Below are 6675 nucleotides of genomic sequence, written 5' to 3' on the forward strand. Positions count from 1 at the left end.
TCCTGAAGTCGTGCCCTCTTGTCCTAGACTCCCCCACCATGGGAAATAACTTTGCCATATCTAATCTGTTCAGGCCTTTTAACATTCGGAATACATATAGCTAGGGTGCCTAAGACTTCTGCGCGGTACTGTGGTAATTTTATATATTGCACTGTACTGCTGCTACAAAAAAAATTTCATGACATATGTGAGCGTTGATAAACCTGATTCTGATATGGTCTACTGTGTCTATTGTGGACTGAGAGTGGGAAGGGGACAGGGAGAGGGGAATCACAGTCGGGAAAATGGGAAGGGAGAGGGGAGGGAGTGGGAAACACCAGAGAGGCATTCTGTAATGATCAATAAACCAATTGTTTGGAATCAAATGACCTTGCCTGGTGACTCAGGGCTGGGTGTGTCTGCACCCGCGCCATCCCCTGCCTCTGGCACCTGTCCCCACACCCCTCCCACCGGCACTCTGCCCTCACCATTCCCAACGTCCTTTGCTCCCGTCGGATTTACAAACTCACTTGTTGCTCCCTGTTATCTATATAAGTTGTGGAATTAGTTCAGAGTTGAGGTGAGTGAAGTTACCCACACTGGTTCAGGAGCCTGATGGTCGAGGGGTGATGACTGTTCCTGAAGCTGGTCGTGTGGGGCCCAAGGCTCCTGTACCTCCTGCCCCATGGTAATATATCTCTTAAAAACAACAGCAAATCGTGCACCGGGCTGCTGTTTATCGATGACAGCTCAGCATTCAGCACCATCATTTCCTCAGTGGAGTCAGAGAACAGCACAGCACAGAAAAGGCCCTTTGGCCCATCTAGTCTGTGTCAAACTGTTAGTTTTCTTTGTCCCATGGCAGGGAGAGGGAGAGAGAGGAGAGAGTTTTTAGGCTTCGTTTAGACCATTTGAGGAGCAGAGTATTTTTCGGCCTAGTCTTAGGCTTCCTTTAGACTGTTTGGGGAAAAGGAATTTTTTTTGGCCTAGTTCTTAGGCTTCATTTAGACTGTTTGGGGAGTAGTTATTTTTTGGCCTAGTTCTTAGGCTTTGTTTAGACTGGGGAGTAGGGTTTTTCTTGGCCTAGTTCTTAGGCTTCATTTAGATTGGGGAGTAGGGTTTTTCTTGGCCTAGTTCTTAGGCTTCAATTAGACCATTTGGGGAGTAGTTATTTTTTGGCCTAGTTCTTAGGCTTAATTTAGACCTTTCGAGGCAAAGGTCTGTAATGCTTTAATCCCTTTCCTCTCTGCTCTTTTCCTTTGAAGGCTTACCTGTTCAAGTTCCAAAGCCTGGATTCCCCGCCACTGGGAATGTTTGCTAACGGGTCTGCTCTTGCAAACTTACCAAGGGGCCCTGTGAGCCTGACTCGTAGGCTGTTGCCCGTCCCCCCCTGGTCCCCGTCCAGGCAAACCTGGAGTGGCTGGGGCTCGTGATTTTGCCCAGTCACTGGTGGTCCGTCTTGGAGCACAATGCGGTCGTGCCCTGCTGGGGATGAGATTTTCATCAGAAACTAACTTAGCAAACTCATCAACAGACAACAACACCTGCTTCCCCGTCCGCTGACCGTTTTTCACCACACTCAAAACCAAAATGTTAGGCCACGTCATTGCTTGCAACACTGAAATCACACCGTAATCCAGACCTAATTCTTCACCAGATAATCCCGCCTGTTCCTTCACCATCTCTCCTGACAGTTCCGCACCTTCACTGACGCGGAGTTTAAACTCCTGTACGATAACTTTATATCTGGTTGTCAACATTTGCCATCTTGCGCTGTTCTCCTGCTACATACCTGTGCATGTGTGTGTGTGTGTGTGTGTGTGTTTTTGATTCGCTGTCAGCAAAGTTCGCTTTTTCAAGCAATGCACACAAAATGCTGGTGAACGCAGCAGGCCAGGCAGCATCTCTAGGAAGAGGTACAGTCGACGTTTCGGGCCGAGACCCTTCGTCAGGACTAACTGAAGGAAGAGCTAGTAAGAGATTTGAAAGTGGGAGGGGGAGGGGGAGATCCGAAATGATAGGAGAAGACAGGAGGGGGAGGGATGGAGCCAAGAGCTGGACAGGTGATTGGCAAAAGGGATACGAGAGGATCATAGGACAGGAGGCCTAGGGAGAAGGATAAGGGGGAGGGAGGGAAAACCCAGAGGATGGGCAAGGGATATAGTGAGAGGGACAGAGGGAGAAAAAGCAGAGAGAGAAAAAGAATGTGTGTATAAAAATAAATAACGGAGGGGGTACGAGGGGGAGGTGGGGCATTAGCGGAAGTTTGAGAAGTCGATGTTCATGCCATCAGATTGGAGGCTACCCAGACGGAATATAAGGTGTTGTTCCTCCAACCTGAGTGTGGCTTCATCTTTACAGTAGAGGAGGCCGTGGATAGACATGTCAGAATGGGAATGGGATGTGGAATCAAAATGTGTGGCCACTGGGAGATCCTGCTTTCTCTGGCGGACAGAGCGTAGGTGTTCAGCAAAACGGTCTCCCAGTCAGCATCGGGTCTCGCCAATATATAGAAGGCCGCATCGGGAGCACCGGACGCAGTATATCACCCCGGCCGACTCACAGGTGAAGTGTTGCCTCACCTGGAAGGACTGTCTGGGGCCCTGAATGGTGGTAAGGGAGGAAGTGTAAGGGCATGTGTAGCACTTGTTCCGCTTACACGGATAAGTGCCGGGAGGGAGATCAGTGGGGAGGGATGGGGGGGACGAATGGACAAGGGAGTCGTGTAGGGAGCGATCCCTGCGGAATGCAGAGAGAGGGGGGGAGGGAAAGATGCGCTTAGTGGTGGTTACAAGGATAAGTGCCAGGAGGGAGATTGATGGGGCGGTGGGGGGGTGGGGGGGTTCTCCTTTGGTTGGATCTCCAGCATCTGCAGGTTTCCTCGTGTTTGCAAGTTTTATTTTTGTCTTGTTACATTACAAGCTGAGGCAGAGCCGATGTTACGCAAGTCGCATATGCTGCCGAGTTAGTTTACAGCCTTCACCTTATCTTGCAGAGATAAATGCGCCATTTGTGCTGTAAAACATGGGAAGCACTTCCTTCCTTTAACGACAGGGCCAGATTAGCGTAGGTTGTAAAAATAAATTCAGAATAACACAGGGGAGGCTTGCTTCCGAAGACTGTGATTAATGGCACCTGCAAAACACTGGCGACGGGGGATATTTGAATTGAATTCACTTTATTTCTTACATCCTCCATATACATGAGAATAAAAATCTTGAAGTTTCGTCTCTGTCTAAATGTGCAATTTATAGTAATTTATAATAAATAGTATGTACAACAGGACAGTCAATATAACATAGAAATACTGTTGTGTCAGCATGAATTAATCAGTCTGACGGCCTGGTGGAAGAAGCTGTCCTGGCTTTTATGCTGTGGTACCGTTTCCCGGATGGCATGTCAACAAATACACTCAAAAACGTCTATGGTTGTACCGTGGAGAGCATTCTGACAGGCTGCGTCACTGTCTGGTATGGAGGGGCTACTGCACAGAACCGAAAGAAGCTGCAGAGGGTTGTAAATCTAGTCAGCTCCATCCTGGGCTCTAGTCTACAAAGTACCCAGGACATCTTCAGGGAGCGGTGTCTCAGAAAGGCAGCGTCCATTATTAAGGACGTCCAGCACCCAGGACATACCCGCTTCTCATTGCTACCATCAGGTAGGAGATACAGAAGCCTGAAGGCACACACTCAGCGATTCAGGAACAGCTTCTTCCCCTCTGCCATCCGATTCCTAAATGGACATTGGACACTACCTCGCTTTTTAAAATATATATTACTTCAACTTTTTGCATAATTTAAAATCTATTCAGTACACATAAACTGTAATTAATTTACTTATTTATTATTATTTATATTTATATTATGTAGTACATTAACCATATAACAAAATTACAGCACAGAAAAAGGCCATCTCAGCCCTTCTAGTCCGTGCTGAACTCTTACTCTCACCTAGTCCCACCGACCTGCACTCAAGCCCATAACCCTCCATTCCTTTCCTGTCCATATATCTATCCAATTTAACTTTAAACAACAACATCGAACCTGCCTCAACCACTTCTGCTGGAAGCTCGTTCCACACAGCTACCACTCTCTGAGTAAAGAAGTTCCCCCTCATGTTACCCCTAAACTTTTGCCCTTTAACTCTCAACTCATGTCCTCTTGTTTGAATCTCCCCCATTCTCAATGGAAAAAGCCTATCCACGTCAACTCTTTCTATCCCCCTCATAATTTTAAATACCTCTATCAAGTCTCCCCTCAACCTTCTACACTCCAAAGAATAAAGACCCAACTTGTTCAACCTTTCTCTGTGACTTAGGAGATGAAACCCAGGCAACATTTTAGTGAATCTTCTCTGTACTCTCTCAATTTTGTTGACATCTTTCCGATAATTCGGTGACCAGAACTGTACACAATACTCCAAATTTGGCCTTGTACAATTTCAACATTACATCCCAACTCCTATACTCAATTGCATTGAAGAGCTGATGCTAAGGTAACAAATTTCACAACACATGCCGGTGATAATAAACCGGATTCTGACTCTGTATGCCCTGTCTCTGAGAATACCTAACCCACTGGTTCACCTGGCCTATAACTTCCAGCCTTTCTTGAAGAATGGCCAATCTCCGGCCTCTGACACCTCAGGCTATGCCCCTGTTGTTTCAGGCAGCAATGGCAGTCCACCATCTCTGGCGGCATTCAGGGCTACCTTCATACCTTCATCGTGCCTGTAGCGCCCGCACCGGTGACCCCCAACCTTGCTGGAGGGGTTGGGGGGCTCGCGTGCCTCAGCGACCCAGGGAGCCACGATGGCTGGGGTCGTGGTTTTATGCTTCAGCTCTTGGTAGGGTCACCCATGCCAAACAGGGTCAAAGGGTAGAGGCCAGACTAGGAGTGGTCCACCGGTCCTCCTGGCTCGGGGCTGACAACCCTGACTGGTTACGGAAACAGCAATGAGGAATCCTTTGACATCTCTGCGAGACAGCACATGGGCCAGGGACTTCGTTGCAGCCGTAAACGCCAGCAGCGTTATCCACTGTAACTAACCTCCCGACGATAAATTGAGCCAGTGAGGGCTTTCATCTTGGGATCGAAGGAAGGTGAGACGTGACTTGATAGGTTTGTCCAAGATCAGAGGCAGAGATCAGCCGGGGGGGGGGGGGGGTGGGACATGGATTCAAGGAGATTGGAGGAACTTGACCTCCTGGGTGCACGCCCAGAGACCCCTCAAAGTTAGACCACAAGATATAGGAGCCCAAGCTGGCCCTTCGTCCCATTGAGTCTGCTCTGCCACTCAATCATGGGCTGATCCAATTCTTCCAGTCGCCGCACAAGGTGGCTGGGATCATGAGATATAGGAGCAGAATTAGGCCATTCAGCCCATCGAACCTGCCCCATTTCATCATGGCTGATCCATTTTCCCTCTCAACGCCCCCCCCCCAATCTCCTGCCTTCTCCCCGTATCCCTTCACGCCCTGACCAATCAAGAATCTGCCAACCTCTGACTTAAATATACCCAGTGTCTTGGCCTCCACAGATTTCACCACTCTGGCTAAAGAAATTCCTTCTCATCTCCGTTCTGAGGCTGTGTCCTCTGGTCTTAGACTCCCCCACCATGGGGAACATCCTCTCCATTGAGGCCTTTCAGCATTCAACAGATTTCAATGGGGTGCACCCCTCATTCCTCTGAATTCAGTGGGCCGAAAGGCTGAATTCTGCTCCTATATCTGTCGGCGGGTGGGAGGAAAAGGGGCTAGTTTTGTTGCTGTGTGTTGTTCTGCTGAGCGTCCTGGGTAAGCTAATGTTGGCAGCAGAACGTGTGGCCATTCTCGCAGGCTGCCCCCTCCCACCCCCACCGGTTGTTGGCTCAAAATGATGCATTTCACTTGGGAGTGCTGTGCTCAGTTCTGGTCGCCTCACTACAGGAAGGACGTGGAAACCATAGTGAGGGTGCAGGGGAGATTTACAAGGATCTTCTACTGCCATGATGAGGTTAAACTCAGGTTGGAGGAGCAACACCTCATATACCGTCTAGGTAGTCTCCAGCCCCTTGGTATGAACATAGGATTCTCCAACTTCCAGTAATTCCTTCCCCTATCCCTATGTCACTCTGCCCCCTCCCCTAGCTGCCTATCACCTCCCTCATGGTTCCGCCTCCTTCTACTACCCATTGTGTTTTCCCCTATTCCTTCTTCACCTTTCCTGCCTCCCCTCCATCTTTCCCCTGACTGGTTTTTCACCTGGAACCTACCAACCTTCTCCTTCCCACCCTCCGTATAGGGCCTCTGCCCCTTCCCTCTTCAGTCCTGATGAAGGGTTCTGGCCCGAAACGTGGACTGATTGTTTCCACGGATGCTGCCCGACCTGCCGAGTTCCTCCAGCGTGTTGTGAGTGTTGCTTTACAAGGATGCTGCCAGGATTGGGGAGCATGCCTTATGAGAATAGGTTGAGTGAACTTGGCCTTTTCTCCTTGGAGCAACGGAGGATGAGAGGTGACCTGATAGAGGTGTATAAGATGATGAGAGGCATTGATCGAGTGGACAGTCAGAGGCTTTTTCCCAGGGCTGAAATGGCTAACAGAAGGGAGCACAGTTTTAAAGCGTTTGGAATTAGGTACCGAGGCGACGTCAGGGGTAAGTTTTCTCACACAGTGATTGGTGGGGGGGTGTGGAATGAACTGCCAGTGACGGTGGTG

This window comes from Mobula birostris, chromosome 28 (genome assembly GCF_030028105.1).
Source record: "Mobula birostris isolate sMobBir1 chromosome 28, sMobBir1.hap1, whole genome shotgun sequence".
NCBI lineage: Eukaryota > Metazoa > Chordata > Chondrichthyes > Myliobatiformes > Myliobatidae > Mobula > Mobula birostris.